At 40.9% G+C, this 16,855-nt stretch overlaps 1 protein-coding gene across 3 annotated transcripts in view; it reads left to right on the top strand.

The window, feature by feature from the left end:
- The window catches only part of ADAM12 (ADAM metallopeptidase domain 12), a 168,488-nt gene that overhangs the window by 122,826 nt on the left and 28,807 nt on the right, over positions 1-16,855 (top strand). The gene's annotated exons all lie outside the window — the stretch shown is intronic.

Raw genomic sequence — 16,855 nt, 5'->3', positions numbered from 1 at the left:
CACCAGAGCTTTGTCACGCCCTCTGGATTTTCACCAAATTTTATCTACAACTTATGCCCAAGGAAGAGTTGTGACATTCACAGAAAAGAGTGTACTGGTGTGTTTGCAGGGATTATTGAATTATAAATGGAAATTTTAACATTGGGTTTGTAGCCTTAGGCTTTACCTTCATGCTGTGCTGTCGATATGTAATAAGTATTCCAGGAGAATACTATATGCCTTAAGCCAAACTGCATTTTACCAATTTAAAATTAACACTTTCAATATTTACCCAACATCTGACCAACAGTAGTATTCCTCTGAGCACCATTATTCAAGGAACATTGAACAGTTCTCAACTCTGCAAGCATCAGTTAAGAGAAGGTCAAATTAATATTCAGACACTTTTGTCAGTGACACAGCCGGTGTGATTGAGTGCAGCTCCAGCAAGTTTGCAGAGGACAGTAAGCCGCAGGGTTTGGTGCATGCAACACACGGGAGGGATGGGATGCTATCCAGGGGGAACTTGTGAGGGCAAACCTCTTGAAGCTCAGCAAGGCCAAGTGCAAGGTGCTGCACTTTGCTCTCAAACACAAACACAGGCTGGGCAGAAAGCGGAATGAGAGTGACCCTGAGGAGGATTTTGGTTGATGAGAGCTCAGTGTGAACCAGCACTTTCAGCCCAGAAATGCAATTGTATCCTAGGCTGCATCAAAAGAAAGGGGTGGCAGTAGGTGATTGTCCCCCTCTTTTTTCCCCTTGTGAGAACCCAGATGGAGAACTACATCTGGGTCTGGGGCGCCCAGCATAAGAGGATACGAACCTGTAGGGGTGAGAAAGCTATGAAGGTGATCAGAGTGCTGGAGCACTTCTGTGAAGAAAGGTCAGGGAACTCGGCTTGTTCAGCCTGGAGAAGAGGAGGCTTTGGGTATCTCTCTAAATTTTCCACTCTTAGGAATGCAAATATTCTTCCTGACAGTTACATAAAACCAGGAGAGTTATAGTGAAATCCAAGGCGTTGCTCCAGATTTATATCAGTGCAACTGAAGCCTTCCAGAACCTGTAAGGGGCCGTCAGGAAAGGTGGAGAGGGACATTTTACAAGGGCATGTACTAACAGGACAAGAGGTAATGCCTTTAAACTAAAAGAAGATAGATTTAAATTTAGCATAATGAAGCAAATCTTTGTGATGAAGGTGTTGAAGCACCAGAACAGGTTGCCCAGAGATGCTCTGGAAGGCCTCACCCCTGGATATGATCAAAGCCAGGTTTGAGCAACCGAATCCAGGGGGTGGCAACCCTGTCCACCTCAGGGGATTGGAACTAGGTGGTTTTTAAGGTCCTTTCTGCCCCCAAACCATTCTGATTTTCTGTGGATCTATGATATTCCCTACCTGAAAAACATCAAAACACAGAGCATGTCACGGTGGCTAAACACATTTGGAGAGAAGTTTGTTCTGTGCACTGGCACTCACGCTGTGCCCTACTAATTTCTGTTAGTTTAAGCTAAATCTAATACGTAAAAGAAAAGGGGAAAAAAAAAAAATCCATGGGCTGAAGTAAAAAGCATGAGCTGCTGAGAAGTCCTTATCTAATCTCTAAAAAGGGTCGGAAATATCTGGGCTATAACAAAAATGCCTCTGCAGACCTGACTTTTGAGTCATTGGTGTGGTTCTGCAGCAAAAGGGAGTGTTTGAAGGCTTCTTACTTAAAAGTGATTTCATTAATTATTGCCGTCTTCTTTCAGTTCTTATGTTTCAGTCTTTGAAGAGGTTAGCATTAAAAAGTCATCTTGGAAATTACTTCTTGGTGGAAAAAATCTCCAGGGATCAGTCTGGAATTTAAACTCTGTTGGATCTATCCTTTAATGAGCTTCTTAAAGCTTTCACTCCTAAAAGATACCAGCGAGATGTGTGAGCAACATGATGTTGTGTGAGCAACAAATGCCTTAAGGACCCAATACTTCAGCAGAATGTATTTTGTGTGGCGTGGATTTAAGCGTATGAAACAAACCCATAATTTGTGGCACTCCAGATCTTTTTGAGATTCGAATATCTCCTACGGAAACCACATAAATCCCATTGTAGAACTGTGTGGGTTTTTACGGCAAAAATAGCATCAACAAGGAAATGTTTAATATTATCACACTGTTCCCTTTTTATGCGTGTGTTTTAAAGTTATTTCTTTTAATGTCATTTCTTTTAGTTGTTTTGACCGTAAACTGTTTCAAGTGAAAAGAAGGTGATAAGGAGTCTTAAAGAGATTTGCAAATGTTTTTATTGAGGTTTGCAGTATCTGAAAACAAAGGGACTATGCTGAGTCAGCAGGGTCATCTCACTATTCTGCTTGTTTTCCAAGTATCTCCCTAAATCTTCCACTCTTAGGAATGCAAATATTCTTCCTGACAGTTACATAAAAACCAGGAGAGTTATAGTGAAATCCAAGGCATTATTCCAGATTTATATCACTGCAACTAACCAGAATTTACCACAAACTGCGGAGCAAAATCATGCCAACTAACCGTGATAAGTTCTTTAATAATTTTGAAAATGTACTGTTTATGTGCTGCTTCATCAAAATGATGCACAGTTATCTCCCTAGTGGTTGTAACCAGGTAAGTTTCCCCAAACTAGTTGAAAGCTTCATATACATTTGAAACTTCTAGCCTAGCCTTAAGGGGAGCCAAACATTTTTAGCTATCCGTCTTCCCTCCAATAAACCTAATGGTTTATGCTTCACCTCACCCATGTCTGGGTCCTTGCCAAGACCACGCTCTTCTAATTTATATATGGGGGACTTGCACAGCCGGCTGCTCTTCAGGGCAGATGAGTGTACTGTAAATGTGATCTTAACAGAAAGTATTCCTTGATGCTTCTCCATGTTTCTCCTGCAGCTTAGGTGTTAACGAGATCCCAGGAATCCACAAAGGATAACTAATCTTACCAAGCACATTCAAATGCTGAACCTACTATAGTCTCTAACCCTTCTCGGAGCTTGGTGACAAGGAAAGCTGCTTTCCTTGTCATCTCTCAGAAATGTGTTGCTCTTATCAGGATCAGGAGAATTCTTGTTGCTATTTCATCTTGGCCAAAGGTAATTGAAATGCCAGGCAGGCTGCAGTTCGTTTCATCTCTTTTTGAACTTCCACATACAGTAGTAGGTTTTCACCATGCAGACAGAAAAGGGGATGACTGGGGAAGGGTTGCTCTTCTCCCCTCCAGCCCCCTTTGCATCTCGCTGTGGGAATGTTCTACCTTTGAAAACAAGGATCAAGAATCAGCACTGTGTGTCCAGTCTCCCAGGTCCTACCACACACCAAGCACAGCCTGGCAGCACGTCATGTAAGTCTACTCTGGCTCTTATTTTTATCTTGGCTCTGTACTGCTTTTCTTCAGTGACCGTGGTGAAGAGATGAAATGCAAAGTATCTGAAAATAGCAAATCATCAGGAAAATGAAAATACTGTACTGCTAAAACACTTTTTTCAAGACATGGATTCAAGTTTGTGGGGTTTTTTTGGGAATTACAAAACCCAGCGTGATGAGAGAGGGCTTGGCCGTTACTGTTTGCCTGACAGACTTTTAAATAAAAGAATATCTCTACATCAACATTTGTTTCAATCTAAGCTCCTCAGCGGTCCTGCTTTTCCTCTGTTCTGATAACTGCCTTGTCCAGGATGTGTGCTGGTTTGCATCCCAGCGATGACATGTATGTAGTGATAGGGATGGGGAGATGTTTGGTGCCACGCAGGAAGGTCTGCACCACTCACATAAACAAGGAAGCAGCTCCTCTCTGATAACTGCTCTGCACAGCAACTCCACTCTGTCATGTTCCTTTTACTGTGATGTTGCTTTAGAAAAATCAAAGGATGAGATGAATCCCTCTATGCCTGCCTCTTTTTTTCCAGTTCTTATCTTGGATCTTGTGTTACCATTTCCATTTTTGCAGCTAGAATTTAAAGGCAGTATATCATTCCGATTTGGTCGGGTTTTAAATTCAATTTGCTCAGATAAATATGACTGCATTTGTTACAGGAAAGTGGAGCTCGGTCTGTGACTATGCTGGTGGAGATGCCCGTGTTTTGCCTTTGCTGCAGGATGCCTTGGGGCTCTACTGCAGCCAGGGAGCAAGTTTTTGTGTGGTGATCATAAGTGAGGGAAAAGGAGAAATGTGATTTAAATCAATTCTCAAACCTCTCAGATATCGGTCATAGTTTTAGAGGATTTTTGTGGAACTGTGGCTTGCAGTTGAAAAGAAAAACTAATTTTGAGTAATTGCTTTTCAGTGCACGATTTCACGTTAATTATTGAGCTTTGGAGGCAGGGTTTGGGGGAGGAGGACAGGAGGATAGTAGTAGTTGAACTGGGGAGGTAGAAAAATAGTGGTTTGTTTACTGTAGAAATTTGGAGACGACTTTCTTTTAACAAATTCAAAATGCACTCACTATTGCCAGTGTGTTTTTAGGTAAAACTTACACCTTTATAGTTAGAAGTAAAATAAAGACCAGCAAGGAGGTATGGATTTGTGAATGGGATTGAGAGCAAAACATGATTTATTAAGAATTTCTGAGTGACGTTCCCAAATTAAGCTAATTGAAGTATTGCTGAGGAGGGATGGAGAAAAGTTAAAGATAGGAAGGACCATCAGGAGAGTTTCTTTCAGATACTTGTGAAAAAGAGCATCAGTACATACTGTATTTTAATTCCCTCTGGGAACAATTAGGTATTCTGCACTGAATACTGAGTATATTAGCTATAATCGAGGCTAAATGAAATGTTTAAGTGGAAACGTAGTGTTCTTTCCTTAGTAATAGTACCAGATGTCTACCTCTTCATGACTGACTAAAAGGTGATGCCAAGCAAGACCCTTAGTAGCACAGATGATGTTATAAACGAAAGTTTTCTCGCTTGCCCCTGGTGATAAGTTGCTCTGTGGGTCAGCTGTGCGAGTGCTCTAAGCACCCAAGCACTAGGCTAGGAAGCATTTGTTCTTTGATGAACACTTTAAGCCATTTCCCAGCTGTTTTGAAACTGTGGCTCTGTATGATCTGGGAGATGCAGCTATCCTTGAAAGGCAGCTTTCCTGCAAGTGAGAAACTAACAGTAACATTTGATGTTTTACTTTCATGCATAAACTTTTGATACAGATTCTTATGCGTTCAGACCTCCAAGGTTTTTCCAGTGGTTGCCATCTGTGTAAGGGCAGAATTTTGTGTGTAACTGGCTCTTGAGGAGTTCCAGCCATCGCTTTGCATCTTCTTCCCCAAGCCATGAGGGTCCAAGGGTGCTCTGGAAGTGCTCCCCTGAGCCACTGAAGTGTCAAAGACTGGGCTGATGGTGTTTGTTCCCTCTGTTAAAGTAAATCTCAGATCATGGGTGTGTGGATTATGGAATCTGCATACAGGTTCTCTGTACATAAGCCAGAGTTATTTCTGATTGTCAGATTATACCCACAGCAAACACAGTGAGGTAATGTTTTGGGCAACATGCCCTGTGGATCTAAGCTCCAACTTGTCTTATTGTTGTGTGTGATGGTTTATTTCCACCTCTGGTCAACTGGACTGGAGCTTTATGGGGCTATGTGGTTATCAGGTCATGGAAACTATCCAATTTAAATGTCAGGGCAGAAGAACGGTGTCTATTATGTGATGATCTGTTTGGTAGCTGAGGCATGCAGTTATCCTGGTGTAGCTGTGAACAGCAGGATCTGAGCAGGATCAGGACACGCTCAGCAGCTTCTTCGTCTCCCTTCACCACCAAGGGACCAGCACCCTATCTCTAAAGCTTGTTGTGTGCTTCCTGTCTTTTGATGATGCTGAAGGTCTGTTCTTCCCTCGTGTATCACCCGTTGCCATTATTGAGCCTTAAGATTGCACATCAAAAGAAGGCTAGTGACAGTAATGATGGTTTTATAATGCATAAATATATATTTGCATGATAGATAGGTGGTTGGTGTCTCTTGGAGAGCCGTTCTGCTCAGAACATTCAACTCTCAAAGGCTTTTATGGGGAATTTGTATTTTGTCATCTGCTTTTCTTTGTTGTTTTCAAATGAGCATAGAACAAAATGTATTTAACTATGTTACAAGTATGCAGCTAAATACATAAAACGAGAAGTTAAAATTTACTAAGGACAAGATAGGAAAGAACTAACCATACTCATAGTCTACTACATTCAGTATTAGTCTCAATCACTGTTCTTTGACAAAAAAAGTCACCTGAAGAAAGCAGGATAATGGGTTCCCTTGATTTTTTTTCACTGCTGGAACACAGTTTCCGGAGTATGTAGAGCTGTACATGAAAATGTACAGTTTGGAGATCCATAGTAGCTTCAGGAGCCAGCCAGGCATGCCATGAACACAGCATCTTGGCTTTGGTGCCAAACACAAGTTGAAGCAAAACAACAGATTCCAAGATCTGTTGGAGTCAATATACACACATAGCTGAAGTGCTAAAAAAAAAAAAAAATAAGAAGGCAGACGATCATGTGATGAATGGGATGGAGACCAGAAATACAGTGTGGGAAAGGACTTTTTAATTTACTGACTGGTGCTCTTTTGTCCTTGCTTGGCATCTCACCGTACCTTCTTAAGCATTAGCTAATCAAGCCATCATTAGTTGCACAGTATTTCCTGACCCCTCTCAGTTTGTTTGCAGCTGTGCAGACCTTACTTTGCATTTTTCAGTCTGGCAGCTTGGAGACTTCAATCTGTGGAGTCAGCAGAACTATCTGCAATTACCTCTGTTGCGAGTTGAAGAAAATGAAATTATCTTTAAGATATAAACAGTTTCTAATTAAACTCTAAAGCTGCTTATGTTTCCAAACTGGTCTGAGCTCAGCCTGAGTAATTTAGCAGATTGCATTCTGGTCCTTCCTTTAGTAGGAAACAGCCATGAGATTGCAAACCAGATTTATGTCAGTCCTTTCCTTAACTCCTCATGTCTGCAGCCCATTTGGCATCCCCTTTTGGTTAATAATTTCCATACATTACAGATATATTTAATTGCTTTAGTAAATAAGGTCTGTGCGTTAGTAGCATGGGTTAAAATTCTTTCTTCGCCTGTTTCTTAGTCCTCTGCAGGAGCAGATCACTGTAAGCAATTAGCACACAAAGCTACAGGGCAGCTCCTTATAAAAAAAAAAAAAAAGAAAGAAAAAAAAGGTTTTGCTTTTTAGTTTAGCTTAGCATCCCACATCTCAGGAGATGTGCTGTTATAAATGAAAATATTTTTTCTTTTTTGGTGTATTCTCTAGGAGGAGGACTCATAGAGATTTACAGCATGCATTTTCTGTAAGTGAAGCTGACAAGGGGAGAGGTTACTTCTCAAATGAAAACACATTTTACTTCTGGTCTGATTATTTATAGCAGATACTTTAGGACAAGTCATGTTTTCTACCCTGAGATGTATCCAGAATGGGCACAGCTTTACTGGATTGGATGCTGGCACGTGAGAGTTCAGCTGCATTTTGTCTTGTCAGTGTAATATCTATACAAAATATAGCTCTGTAAGGGACATTTGTCTCCTCTACTGCTGCTGTTGCCATGACCCATAAGAAGAAATCATGTAAGGACATTTTGCTTTATCTTGGCTTTCTCTTTCAAGGGAAAAAAACACAAAAAACCCAGAACACCACATATCAGGCTGCAAGGACAAACCAGTAGAGTGGTGCATGGAGAATTAAGTGTGCAATGTCCAGTTACAGTTGGTGTTAACAAATTCCAAACTCCAGGAGTATAAATGGAAACATACCTTAAAGGGCATATTCTTAAGGTCACATGAATGTTTTTTTTTTCTTTTTTGAACATGTGTTGTAAGCCCTGAAGCACTGTAAGGAACTGATGTTGACTTGGAAGTCTGAATCACTGTAATTAAATGATGCCTACAGCTGCATTTGCCACAGTTGTCATGGGAATCACAGAGCCTTTTTTGTCTGGGATAGATGTGCAAAAAGTTTAGCATTCAGAGAATGAAGATGTCTGTTCTACCCCCAATAATGAATCTTCAGAACCAAATGCTGCAGTCACAGTGGTGGGATGGATGTAAGCAACCACCAGTTTAGGAAGGGAAGTCAGGGAAAATAGAGATGTGAAATAACTTGGGCTCCTAAGGAGCCTTCCTGGCTTATTCTAAAGTAGCATGGAATTTGTATTCGTCTTCATCACTGACGTTCTCCTGGCAGCCAGTCGGCTTCAGTTGTGAAATCCAAGCTCCATCAGAGTTGACAGGAAAGCCTCTACGGACTTCAGCATGCTCTGGATTTCATCAGGATCCTAAGGATCCCTTCAGATTTTTTCACTTGCTTGCTTAAGGATCCCTGAGGTACAGATCACAAGTAGATCTGTTCTGTTCTGTTAGGCTGATATGATGATTACGTGCAATGCTGATACTAACCAGCTTATTTTCACTTCTATTTGCCTGATTTGATACAAGTGATGTGGGGAAAAAGCTGCTTTTTCCTCAGCTCTTATCTTGCAGAATGCACACTAGGGAGGTGGAAATGCTGGGAGATTGCAGCCTGATTCCTGGCCTTGTTAATGCCTCACTTATCTTTTCTCTGGATCTCCTAAAAGGAAAAAATGGAGGCGAGGTGCTTGCAAGTCAGATACTCCTGTCTTTGAGTCCTGATTTATTAAGAGACTGGGTAGTATGGCCATTAGGTGAAATCAATGCCAGTCTGTCCCCCAGGTATATATTCATTCCAGTGTTTTGCAGAGCTCTGCTGTTTTTCTCTAGGACCCTTGTCTCTTTCCAGCTGTCATTTCTGTAAGATTCTTTCTGCTAATGCTTCTGCTACAGTGAGCTGCTTCCTTGTGAGATTTGTTCAGAGATTCTTCCCAAATCTCTTCTTCTTGGCCTGGCTTCCCCCTCCAGAGGGTTTCATGCTTCTCTGAGTCTTCTTCCCTTAACCTGCTGTCATTTGAATCTACACCTGATGTGCAGGCTTATCCTAGCCCAAGCCCATCTGTTGAAGCCAGGTAAGTACCAAAGTATGGCAGGTTCTTTAAATCAAAGAATCACGGAATCGTTAAATCTGGAAGAGACCATTAAGATCATCAAGTCTAACTGTTAGCCTACCCCACCATGCCCACTAAGCCATGCCAACAAGGGCTACACCTCGGGGTTCTTGAAAACCTCCTTGGGTGGTCAGACTGTCCCAGCAACACCTGGGAGGATAAACTGTGCTTCTTTTGTTCTTCTGAGTGTGATGCATTGTGAGTTGTAGTTAGGTACACGTTGGCAGTACAGGAGCTTGCAAAGGTGAAATGGGTAAATGTGCATAAATATCGTGGGTTGATTTTCCTCTATTAGCACTTTAGTTTGCTGCTTCCTTTGGTTTGGTTTGGCTTGCTTTTTGAAAAATGATTTTGTTCTGCTCCTTCACCTGAACGAATGCTCTATGAAGTGATCCTCTCAAACCCCCTGTTCCCAATGTCAGATTTAAATATATATATTTTTTTTGTCAGCTGCTCCTGACCTATTTAAAAAAACAATTCCAAGGTTTTTCAAAGGACAAAAATCAGGATATAACTGCCTACAACGAAAGCTGATTATAAAATCACATTGGGAATACATGAAATGTCACCAGGACACGATGCTGTCCTTAGCATTTCAAGCAGGGTCAAACAGTGTCTTTTATCTAACAGAAAATTGGTGGGAAGGTGACCTCCAGCAAGGGATTTTGAGCGGTGAGGTGGACCGTTTATCTTTATTTGCTTATTACATGCTGAGGATGCTGAGTTTTCTGCAACAAACGCAAACGCAGGGAATGCTGGTGATGCTTTTTACCTCTGGATTCCTTCAGGGCAGGCAGAGGCATGGGATGCCTGCTGCCCTGATTTCCTTTAGCCTGGGACCAGACCTGACCTGGCCTTTTTATCCCTCCCTCTGTTATTTGTTGCATTGGATTAACCTCAAATTCTAAGCAGTAGATCGTGAAACCTGAACTCTCAGCAATCCAGCAAATTTTTATTAATGAGGTAGCAGTCTAAAAGGAAACAGAGCAAAAGATGAGCCAGAGGCAAATTCAGACTGATTATAGCTACTTTCCTTGGCTGTCTGGTTTCCAACAGGAAGAACAGTTGTCTGAGTTCAATTCCCATAGAGCTTTTGCAATGCAGATAACTCCGGCGTATCGTCAGAGTACTGTCAAGATTGATAAATCGGTTTGGTATTGCTTCACCCCAGAACAGAAATGAAAGTCACAACAGGCCTCTCAACGAGAAAAAACTTCTCTGACTGTACATTCATCAAAGTAAAAGTAACTGCTAATAATGTTTTATTTGGCAGTTTTGTGGCTGCAGAAGTATCAGGCCATGACAGTGTATACTGTATAAAACCATTAAGTGTTGTTCCTTTGCAGAAAGCTTTTTTTTTTTTTTTTCTGGACCATTCAGCCATTTGTTTCATCACTGCCTTCTGCCCTGAAGTCTAACATTCAGTACTATAAATCTGCCTTTCCAAGTATTTCAGGGAGTTAAATTTTCACCTTCAGTTTAATGGGAGAGGTCAAATCTCAGCTGGGACTGTGACAATCCTGTCTGGGCACCTGAAGTAATATTGCTTGAATGAAGTCTGGAAATCTGCATTATTCCCAAGGCTAAATGACAGTGAGCCGAAAGCATTTGTGAGTGAAGTTTAAACATTTATTTGGAAAGACTTTATTTCAATAACCGAGGCAATTTCATTGTAGCACGACAGGCAATTGCCACTACATATCAATTAATTTAATCACTGGTGTGACGTTCATGGTTATTTATTGGAAGTGTAAAAACTACCGTAGAGTGAACATGACAAAAGCTGTGGGAGAGATCCAGGCTTGCTTTTAAATCACTGACCATGAGCTCAGACAGCAAGAGCTTTGATGTCACGTATAACTACATGGCCCAATTCTGTGCTCTACTTTATTGATGCTTTAGGGATTAAAACTATAAAAGAGGAGCTACATAGTGAAAAATAGGCTAGAAAAAAAGAAGTATGAGTTGCCAGACATCTAATTTCTTTTGAAGCAAACTTCCTACCTCAATACTTTATGTAGATTAAAACAAAATTGCTTTTTGCAAGATTTTTTTCAGGGAGGGAATGTGCAGCTACCTTTAGGATCTCCTTTTACTTCAATATGCTCATGAGGTCTACTTTAAAACTGTGTGTCTTTCTCCCTCAAAAGTTCTTACAAACAAAGCCATTATTTAAATAATAGATTAACACGACCTCCATTCTATGGCAGTTGCCTAATTTTAAACAATTGCTGCTGAAACGTGAGGGGTGTGAAATAATGGGTAATGACAGAACTTTATACATTGAGAGAGCTATAGCATTTGAAAACCTATCTCAATATCAAAGGAAACGGGATTTATCTCTTGCTCAGTTCCCTGTTCTGTGAGGTTCTCTATGATTACTAATTCATTAACATAAGGCGCTGCACAGAACAGCTGAAGTGTCTAAAAATGTCATCTAATAGCAAATTCCGTTTTGTTCTACTCAGCTCGTATCTCTTAGGAGACCTGAAAAGTTGTTTTCAAGAGATGGAGAGCAATAATGATGTCTAGAAGGTTAAAACCAAAGAGGATGCCTTTATGTGAGAAACAATTATGTCAATTAGATGGGGAGATGGAGGAGGCAGGCAAATTGTCATGGCTCCTTGAAATCAACACCTCAGTGGATCTGAAACCACTGATTTCTGTTGAGTTTCTGCCTTTCTAGAGCGTTACTTTTGTTTTACTCTCTCTGCTGCTGACGGTGTGTCAGTACAAAAAATGACTTGTATGTGAATTAACAAAAGCAAGACTATCTCTATATTTTAAATTTAAAAAATTGGGTTTAGGCTCATAGGTAAGGCTGGGATTTGCAATAGGAAGCTGACACGTTGGTTCTTAACTCGTTCTGTGGAGCATGAACAAGAGGGAGCTCAAACTTTCATCTTCACCTCCTGAAGTAGGACCTGAGTTGCTCCCCTCCTCTCCAGCTGAAAGCGAGCTGCTCTGCAGCCAAAAATCAACAGTTTTGCAGACTAAAGAGAGTAAGTAAAAACATCTATGGCTTCTCAAGACATCCTGCAGTTCTCTGATTCCGTGGTTTGCTTAAGAACACATCCTAAGGAGCAAACTCCTGTTACCGTTGGCAACTTTTTACATTAAAAATTCACTGGATAAAATTAAAAATGCAATTTGGAGTGCAGCATTAACACCCTAATCTTTTCTTCCAAGAAAGTGTCTTTACACATAGGCTACTCTGACAAATAAAAAATACATATCCTTTTTTTTTTTTTGACTTCTGTTCCACCCAGAGGTTTGTATTCAATAGGAAGGTGAAAGCTTCTCCCTGCTCGACTGAACATTGCTGTTGGTGTGGACCCTTGCTTAAGAGAAAAAACAGGGTCATGGCAGCTGTGTATCTCAAAGAGTCCTGGGGCTAATGGGAGACAACTCCATGTCTTAACTGAACACCTCTTTATCATGAAAAGTGTTGGAAATTCAGATGCATGACTAGGTGAATTTCTGACTGAGAGCTGGGGCTGAGCCCTGCTCTTGTCTTTGTGCACCTTTGTGCTCCCAAAAACATTGCTGGTGCCTGAGCTGTTCCATGCAGAGCCTCTCAGGCATGATTTTTCTAGCATTCTGGACAAATCCAGGTCCCATTTTCTGCACCTTTGGAAATTAGTGAGTCAGCAGTGATTTCAGGAGGCATGTACAGGAAAATCAAAATGCCCTTTTAAAATTAATATAATCTCCAATTATCGTATTACCTCAGGGAAGAAGGCCCTGTGGTACTTAATAGAGCTCTTTGGGGCTGTTGTGCATTTTAATTGAGTGAATAATTGTAAAACACTTCAGGGCCTTAGGAAAAAGGCTCTGTATAAACATTGCAATAATGCTGAATAATCAGATTGTGATATGAACTGGAATGAATGAACCTTATAAATAGATATATAATGTATGCATTTGTATAATGTGTATGTGTTATATATATATACACACCAATATTTTGGAGAGAACAAGTCAGTGACCTTATAAATGCCCTACTGTTCTTGAATAAGAAAGTCATCTGAGATTGGATAGGATAACAATATTCGTAGTAATCATAATGTTCATTTCCAAGACACAGTGAGCCCATAGCTGTGCTGTACACAGAATTGCCAGAGGTATTGATGGAGATGCTGCTTCAGTGGCTCTTGAGAAACAGCAAAACGTGTCTCAAAGGAAGTCTCTTGTCTGATGGTAGAGGAACATGGAGGAGGCAGATCCGAGGTACCAAATGTTCAGGCACCAGTAGGTGTAGATGGACGTCTAGAAGTTTGGGAGTTCTACTTCTGATGGCTTTCCCAAGGTTTTTCTGCAATCCTTTTTGCTTGGAGCAGGGATCTCCTGCAGCCTGAGTCAGTGCCATTCCTGTTGTGTTCAAGCTAGAGATTGGGATGACACTGACAGCAACGCTGCTCCTCAGCAGGACCTGTGCTAGGGCTGTAGCTGACACACTGTGCTACCATGCATCAATCAGCAGCCACTGTCTTCCTCCTGAATGCTTTGGCTGTCTTATCTCTGAAAACTGTAATTTTCTGGGGCAGTGATTCTGTCTTTTTCTGTGCTTGTACTCTCTTGTTCTTCGGTCCATTAGGAGGGGGAATGCCTCTGAAAAGGAGATGATGGAGATGAACTTTTAGAGTTCATGCAAAAAAAAGAAACTGTGCTGAGCAATGTAGTGCCAGTACAAAGAATTCTCTTTTCTTGAAAGGGACTTGACGCTTCCCGTGACGATGTTGCTTCACTTAGTTAATGAAAGGAGCCATCTAATACAGGCTAAATGTAAAAGTAGATGGAGGAAACTGGCATTTGAATGGCTTGAGTGCTCAAAATATAAATGAGTGGGACAAGACCAGACTCTGTTTATAAAGGAATCAATTACCAGCCATCATTTTACTACTGTGAATCTCTCATTTGCAGGAGCAGTCAGGGCTGTTTTTGCTGGGAACTGGGACAGACACTGCTTGATATTACACACATCTTTTAAGCAGTGAGGAATACTGCAGGTTCAAGAGGGGTAGAAAGACTCTATAATGATTTTTCTTACTGTAAATCCACTGAAAAGACTGAAATAGTGCCAGGCACAATCTTAGTTCTGCAAAGTTGTATCCACAGCCAGAACAGTTCAACAAAATGATCCATTTTGTATTAGATGTACAGATTCAAATGGTGTAGCCAGTGTGTGGGCTATTCAGGATGTCAGAGTAGGAATAGGTTGGACCAAATTGCTATTTAATTTCTGTTCAGAGCAGTAATATGGGTCGTAAAAGGAAGTGTTGTAAGTGATACTGGCATATAGTGATTGCTAATTATTATTATTATTTTTTTTTTTTACATCTGGAAGGTCCTTTATTGGCCAGTACAAGTTGGTATCTGAGAGCTATTCCAAAAGAAGTAATGCATGGAGTACCATGTATGGCCAAGCAAGGATATTTACGTTCTGTCACTGAAATCACAGAGACAGGTGAAGGACTGACTTTGCTTTGGATGCTCCGTTGTCTTTTCCCACCCAAAGACAGTCCTTCCAGATGAGGTCTGAAGCTTATTCATAGGGCTGTGTGGGGAAACTTGCTGCACTTTTTAGAGGACGAGTATCCTTCACGTGATTGTTCATCATTTTTCATAAGCTCTAGATTCACTTAAATGGAACGCTTAATGCTACCAACATCTGATAACCCTTCCCATCTGCCAGAATTTGCAGGCTTCTGATGAACCAGCTTAAAAATTGCAAAGGCAAATAAAATGTAGCTTAAAATCACAATGATCAAATGCTGTGGCTGTTACATGGGATTATTTTGTCAAAAAAAAAAAAAAAAAAGAATAGTTGTGTGTCATAATATCATGGTATTAAGTACCAGTTATGTTTCCTGTGAAATACCGACTGGAATCAGTTGATGTGGTATCCTGTCTTGCATTGTATTTACCCTTCACTGACTCTGTTTCCACTTGTTGGGTTCCTCTCTGTTTTTACATTGTTTTATTTTGAGCTTACTCGGTAAAGAAAAGATATTCAGAAAATGTCATCAAATAACATGTGCTGCACTGATGTCAGCTGAGGAAATCAGTGTCAAGAGCAGGAAAAGCCAGAAGATGAATGGATCTTTTAGTTCAAAATAGGAAACAGCTTGAAGTTCCTTTGAGGGGAAACAGAAACCTCATTCATTAACAATGACATTATTTCACCTCTGGTTAAGAGTAGGGATTCTGTTCCCCCCTGATGGACAGGCACATCTCACATTCATGCAAATGACCCTGAACATTCATGGATACAAAGGAGCAGCCCTAAAATATTGATAATTTTGACCAGCAAGCTGTTCTCGTGAACTGCATGTGGCTCAGACATCTGGCACAGGGCAAAATGCATTATTTGTATTCCTGAGTTGACTTCAGACAGTCTAAGGTCTGTATGTCTCCCTGCGTTCATCTCTGGATTTCAAAGTAAATCTGTGCTGCTGAGGTGAAGGAAGTTGTCTGGATGATGCAATATTCATTTGTTTGCACTTTGATATGAGGATCCTGTCTGATCAAGCACTTGTATGCTTTGTTCAGGATTAATTACTTAGGCATGTCGGTGGTTCCTGGGTTTTTGTTGGTGTTTGATAGTGCGCATCCATCTATGTGTTCATAGTGATGCATGCAGAACTGTGTGCCTTTTTTCCAATTGAACTAAGAGTGGGGGGGGAGGTCCTGGTGTCCAGCTAAGATCACCTCCAATTGTGCAGTATAGAAAAGGTCAGTAGGAAGTTTTGCTCCTCTTTGTACCTTCTCATTTCCCCTTGGGGCTGGAGCTGCAGCTAGCAGCCTGGTTCTTACCTTGTGCTATTCTGGAGTTTATTTGTCTTTAATTTGGAAGCTATATCACACCTGAAATTGTCAAGCGTTTCTTTTTGTAATAGGAATTATCCCTTTTGAATAGCTATCAGCATCACCATCCACAAAGCAAACGTTTCATTTCGGAATATTAGAAATAACAGTTGATTCATTGAAGTCTGAAGTTCAGCAGTGCAGAACTTCCATCTGTTATCTGGCTTGTTGGCAAGGCTTATGCCCTGTCCTTAATAATACATGATTGATACAAAGCATTCAGTGAATAAAGTCCAGTCATTAGCAGGTTGTCTCCCTGTGCTGCTGTAATGTTAAATTACTGCTTGGCTCTGGAGCAGCAGTGAGGAAGGTCTAGGGTCTTAGGGGAGATAAGGCAGCTTGAAAGCTGTTTTTCTGCTTGGTGGTGATCCAGATCTGATGTAATTGTGTGCACAGCTCAGTGCAGAGAGGGCATGGCAGGTTTCTTTAGGATATGATATTGATGGCTGGACCCAGGTGCTACTTGTCTCATTTCCTTGAGTCCAACTGCAAACGTTCGTGAATGAGAATGGAGTAAAGTTCTCTAGGAACAGTGCAGGATATTTGGAGACATTTGTACTATGCTGAATCATTTTGCAAATGGTCCATGTGATTTCCAAGATAAATCACAGACTCTATGTGCCTGGACAGTGGGGACAAATTCTGCTCCCAGCAATGTGAATTCAAAACGTGAGTATTTTCAGTAGTCTTCAGAGTCATCCAGATTTAAAATAAGGACTGCATTTGCTTTAATGACGTGGTTTCTAAGCTGGACTTTGAATTACAGAAGCAGGTTCTTATCAAATAACATTGTTTTTCCTCTTTTTTTTTTTTTTCCTGAAAAAGCACAGGAAGTCTGCCATGCTGCCAAGAGAGGTGAATGAATACAGCATCTGATCTTAAATTTTCCAAGAAAGCTTAGGATGTTTTGCAGTCCTCCGAATGCTAGAATCCTCCTGGCAAACCCAGCATTCCTTTAGGATCTTGATCAGAATTTGCTCTGTAACTACACGTGCA

Source organism: Phasianus colchicus, chromosome 8, assembly GCF_987193195.1.
Source record: "Phasianus colchicus chromosome 8, bPhaCol1.hap1.1, whole genome shotgun sequence".
NCBI lineage: Eukaryota > Metazoa > Chordata > Aves > Galliformes > Phasianidae > Phasianus > Phasianus colchicus.
Note: the sequence above shows the minus strand (reverse complement) of the source record. Positions and strands in the feature narration are given on the sequence as shown.